Here is a 6,000-nt window from a genome sequence, read left to right on the forward strand (position 1 = left end):
GGAATGATCTAAAGTTCCTAGCAACATCAGAATAGTCATCACCTGGGTAGAGATGGGGACAGGAAGGAAATAGGCTCATGGAGTCATGAGAAGAAAGGGTCTTGGAGGGCAAGTTCTGGCTTGTTGAGAAGGGCCAGAGGGGTAGGATCATAAAGAAGGTTATGGCAAGTGGGACAGCTGCCCTGGGCATCTTGTACCCTGAGAAAGGTAGGTTTTCAGGATTAACTTCACAGACTTAACACCTGATGTTTGAACCAAAGCAGTGGGCAAACCCTGTAGTCAGGCTCCTGGGAGATGCCTAGGTAGTTCAATAAAAGTGTGAACCACTCAGACGTAGGACCTAGTTGTGAGGGTGCTGCCACATGTACACACACAGCCATACTCCTAACCTACAAAGAGTGAACACCAGAAAAGGGATTAAGAGGAACAAAGTGGAATAAAGTTCTAGAGGAAATTTCATATGGATAGACTTCCATAATCTAGGAAGGGACTAGTTTTTTGGGTGGATTTGTTTCTAAGTGATGTACCCTCCTGGATCCTCAGAGACATTCTTGGGGTATATAGTAGACTCAGCAATACAATCAAAAATGTCTGGGCAGTGGAAAGACAACTCTTGATTCTTTGTGAGGAGCTTGAGGTTGGCAGGGGAAAGTGTGTGTGTGTGTGTGAGAGTGTGTGAGTGAATCCTAGAAATCCCAATTGAGTGAGGGAGCTGAAGATGCTGTTAAGCAGATATTTGAGGTATGGGGAAGAAACATACTTTAGCTAGTTCCCAGGCCAAGGGAAAATAGGTTTCCTGCCTCAAGATCTACAATTCCTATTTCTCAAATACAGCATTGTCCATGGGACATGTTTGGGTGGCATAAAGATTTGGTCACGAATTTGTTCTCCATGACGGAGTTAATGTGGTGGTATGGTAGGTTGTATTACCCCAAAGTATCTGTCATCTCAGTATTTTTACTTTGAGTGATACAGATCACAACTTACCCATGCCTGTTCATCTTGTGTGATGTTTGTCCATGTCTTCCTATAAATCTGCCACATCAGGACCACCAGATGTGGGAATGGCCTTCCTCATGTTTTCTTGGTATTGTATGGTGCCAGCAGAGCAAGTGAGAGCTGTTCAGAAGTTATTTCTTGTTCTTGTTGTGTAACTAGCACATCTTTTGTTTTCCAGTCATAGGGATATCTCCTTACAATAATTGTAATGACCAAAATTGTATGTGGGTCATTGCAAAGAAATTTACATTTAATCCTCAACCCTGAGTGATAGTACCAGTAGATAACTCCATTTTATCAGTGACACATAAACAGAGAGCTTGTAACTTGCCCATGGTTGCACAGTAAGTATCAAGACAGAGTTTGAATTCAGATCTTCCTGATTCAAGTATTCTGATGCCCCAACATGGCATCTAAGTGACCTGCTCACAGTCTAGGCTGGTGAAGTGCAAGCTCTGGCTGATTGTATCACATTGAAAAGACTTCAAGTACTATTCCAACAAAAGATTCTATCTGCTTTCTCAGGATCAACTTAGCCAAGTATAAAGAGACTTGTAACCAATTTGGCTACCTGGTCATGTGGTCTTTGGCTATGACAACCTATGAAACAAAGGGGGAAAATGGTCTACTATCTGCGGTGATGTTGGCAGACTGGCAGAAAAGGGGGCAAAAAGTGCTAAGTCTTGTCCAGTTACCAAGCAAATATACTGTTGGAGTAACTGAATCATATCAGTCTTGACACTATTGATGATTTATATCTTTAGTTTCCAAAGATGGGACAACACAACTGGAGAATTGAAACTTATGTGTCTCTGAAGCAAACCTGACATTTATGAATCAAACATCCAATAGTCAAACGTCATAGAGGGGAGAAGTCAATCCTCATCTGCAGATACCAGAGACAGGCCAGATCAGAACTAGGACATAAACCAATCCAGTTCAGCACCAGGGTGTTTGCAAAATTGAAAAATCCAGGAGGAGACAAGTGGAAAATGGTGTAGGGGAAGAAATTCAGGTTTCAGGGGGATGCTGGACAGTCTCCAATCAGCATATTGGGGAGTTGCCTGGTTTAACCTGTCACTCCAAAGTTCTGGTCCTTTTATTCACCCTCTACTAGTATTCTACTAGTACTAGTATTCACCCTCACCCTGGCATAATCAGAGATAGGGTGTACTTATGCTCCCCTCAGATCATGGAGCCATTCAGGAACTACCTATATCAGAGGTGTCCATTTTATTTCAATGAATGGCTCTCCTCTGGGCTAGACCTGACAAGACTAAAGACAGAACCGTAGAATTTCAGGTTTGGAAGAGACTTTAGTTACTAACCAGTCCAAATTATATATACCTGACAATCTGCAACATAATCAGCCTCTGAAGACCTCCAGTTTTATTGAACTTACTGCTTATCAAAGTAGCTGGCCCTTTCAATTCCTGATTAGCTCTCATTGTTAACAAGTTTGTCCTTCAATTGATCTTAAATTCACCTCTGAAACTTCCATGGGATGTTCTTAATTTTGCTTTCTTGAGATAAGAACAAATCTAGTCTTCCACACAACAACCTTTCACATCCTAAAGACTATCATGTCCATCCAGCCTTCCTCACTTCACACTAAACACCAGTTCCTTCAACTGATCCTTTTAAGGCATGATCTCTAAACCCTCCACTGTCATGGTTATCTTTCTCTGGATGCTCCAGCATATAGCTACCCTTTCTAGGTGTGAATCCCATCTGGCCAGGGCAGAGTACAAAAGGACTATCACCTCATTCCTGTACGCTGTGCCTCTCAGTAAGATTATACTAACATTCTCAGCTGCTGTAGCAGACCTTTGACTCACACTGAACTTGCAATTATATAAAATCCCCAGATGTTTTTTGAATGAACTGCTGTCTAACTTTGCCTCCTCCATCTTGTACTTGTAGAGTTGGTTTTTTGAATCCAAGTGTAGAATTTTGTGTTTATACCTATTAAATTCCATTTTATTTGATTTGGTCCGATGTTCTAACCTGTCAAGATATTTTGAAATCCTGATAGAAGGACCAAGCTGCTAGAGGAGACATGAGGTAAAGGAGCCAAGAGCACGGGTAGAGGAGTAAAGAGGAGTAAGCCTTATCAAGGCAAAGGCCCCACCTCTTCCCCAGAGACCGAAGCAAATGAAAGAATGGAGGATGACATTGAAAAGATGTGAGGCACCAGACTGAGAGTAAGAAGGAGTTCAGGACAGATGATCACAAGTTTCTCAATATGAAGTAGGATCCTCTGTTGAGAGAGGAAGGAGGGAAAAAGAGGTGGTATAGGTAATCTGAGGAGAAAAGGGTTCAAAACAGATGCTTTAAGGAATATAGAGAATTGGGAAGGGTAAAAGGATCATTGTGAAGCAGTGAGGACCCATCTGATATTAGATTAAAAACTTGTACTGGAATCATTAGGGTTGTGTGACTACTTATGATTTTGTTGTTCAGTCACATCTGACTCTTCATGACCCCACTTGGGAGTTTCTTGGCAAAAATAATGGAGTTTCCCTCCCCATCTCCTTTTACAGATGAGGACAACACAAACAGTTAAGTGATTTACCCAGGGTCACATAGCTGGTGCCTGAGGCCAGACTTGAACTCATAAAGATGAATCTTCCTGACTCCAGGCCTGGCACTCTATCCACTGTGCCACTTAGCAATACAAAGTAGCAGTGAAGAAGGAATAATATTAGGGAGTCAGGGAGTCACAAAAGTTGAAGTTTGGCGTAAGGTGAATAGTAACAGAGCAAAGAGACAAAGTATTCATTCAGCAGTAGAAGACAGTGTAAAATTGAACTATCTGACCAAGATTTTGAAGGAAAAAAAGTGAAAACAGGGATGAGTGAGACCTGGGAAAGCAGGAAGGGATGGAGTAAATAGATGTTGCCATGAAGGCAAAGGATAGATATTGGGGCGGGGGGGGAGGGGGTGCAGGGTTGGGGAATGAAGCTCCAGGAGAGAAAAAGGTTGTGGTTAGAGAGGAGTTTCAGAATTCTGAATGATAGAGGTAGGCTGCTTCTGGGTTATAAGATCAAAGGGATTATTGACCCTACATGTGTCTGAGGTGGAATCAAGGTACAGATACCTTGGAGTGGTATCTGGAGTGGACACACTCCTTTCCCTACCCCTGTACTTATCCTATTTCTTTTAAATAAAGTATTCTAGAGCCATATTCCAGTATGGGGTATCATCACAGCAAAATTCAGTAATAACCTATGAGGTCAAATGTGATTTTTTGCATTAGAATCTTTTATTTTTCTTGCTTGTATAACACATGTCTGAAGCAACTATCCGAGCTCCTACTCTGACAAGTTAGGTTCCCAGAGGGTGACTACTAACATTCCTTCAGGGTACTAAGAATAGTTCTGAGGTCTTGCGGGGTTTATCTAATGTTGAAGGGTTTATATCTAATGCCCACTCGTGTGCTTCCCACCATCATTGTCAGTTGATATCAGTTAATCCTCCATACTTAGTTTTTGGAAAGATTAATTCACTAAATTGGCAAGAATAGTTCTTGCCATCTCTTTCCAAATAACTACAAAAATTCATATGCTATCTGAAAATAAGTCTACCAAAGCACACAAAATATATAGATTGAATTAAAAATGCTCCTTGAAGAATTAAATAGCTACTTAAATATCTGAGGGAATATTCAGTGCTCATGGCTAGGTCAATATGATAAAATTACAATCTATACTGCCAAAATTAATTTACAGTTTTAATGCTTTATCAATCAAAGTATCAAAAGGATGCTTTATAAACCTTGATGAATAACAAAATTGCTTTTGAAAAATAAAATATCTAGAATATCAAAGGAAATAAAAGGGAAAAAAGGGAATGAGCCCTTTCAAACCCTATATTATAAAGCAGCAGTCATCAAAACCATCTGGTAACATTCTAGACAAAGAAGAATTAGAAACAACAGAACTCAAAAACCCAGTGCCCAATTAACCAGAAAGCATAAATTATTTAAAAGATTCCCTATTTGATAAAAACCTATGGAAAAACTGTAAAGCAATCTGGTGAAAATTAGGCTTGGACCAATATTTCCCAACACATTTCACAATACATTCTAAATATGTGACCTTAATATTAAAGATCATTTTAAAAAATTAAAAGAGGAGCAGATCATCTACCTCTCAAAACTATGGGTAGAAAATGAGTTAAAAAAAATTATACACAGGGGTGGCTAGGGGGTGCACTGAATAGAGCACCAGCCCTGGAGTCAGGAGAACCTGAGTTCAAATCCAGTCTCAGACACTTAACACTTACTAGCCATGTGACCTTGGGCAAGTCACTTAACCCCAACTGCCCTGCCCTCCCCCTCCAAAAAACTCCCCACAAAAAAAAAAAACTTTGAGTTCCACATTCTCTCCCTTCCTCCCTCCCCATCCACCCTCATTGAGAAGGCAAACAATTCGATGTGGTTTATACATGTATAGTCACGCAAAACACATAATAGTCATGTTGTGAAATATTAACTGTATTTTCTTCCATCCTATCCTGCCCTCCATTTATTCTATTCTCTCCCTTGACCCTGTCCCACCTCAAAAATGTTTGCTTCTGATTATCTTTCCCCCCATTTGCCCTTTTTTTCTATCATTTCCCCCTTCTCCTTTTCATCCCTTTCTCCCCTACTCTTCTGTAGGGTAAAATAGATTTCCATACCCAATTGAGTATATTATGTTATTCCCTCCTTCAGCCAAATCTGGGATGTAAGGTTCACTCATTCCCTCTCACCTCTCCCCCTTCCCCTCACTGTAAAAGCTTTTTTGCCTCTTTTTTTTGTGAAATAGTTTATTCAATTCTACCTCTCCCTTTCTCCTTTCCCCAATACATTCCTCTCTCACCCCTTAATTTTATTTTTTAGATATCTCTTCATATTCAATTCACCCTGTGCCTTCTGTCTGTCTATCTGTCTATTTATCTGTATCTGTCCATCTATCTATCTATCTATCTATCTATCTATCTATCTATCTATCTATC

At 40.3% G+C, this 6,000-nt stretch overlaps 1 protein-coding gene across 3 annotated transcripts in view; it reads right to left on the reverse strand.

The window, feature by feature from the left end:
• Positions 1-6,000, reverse strand: part of ILK (integrin linked kinase) — a 491,171-nt gene that overhangs the window by 250,588 nt on the left and 234,583 nt on the right. The window lies entirely within an intron of this gene.

The sequence above is a fragment of the Petaurus breviceps genome, unplaced genomic scaffold, assembly GCF_028583685.1.
Source record: "Petaurus breviceps papuanus isolate PSGF00001 unplaced genomic scaffold, PetGlider_PUasm1.0 90294, whole genome shotgun sequence".
Classification (NCBI taxonomy): domain Eukaryota; kingdom Metazoa; phylum Chordata; class Mammalia; order Diprotodontia; family Petauridae; genus Petaurus; species Petaurus breviceps.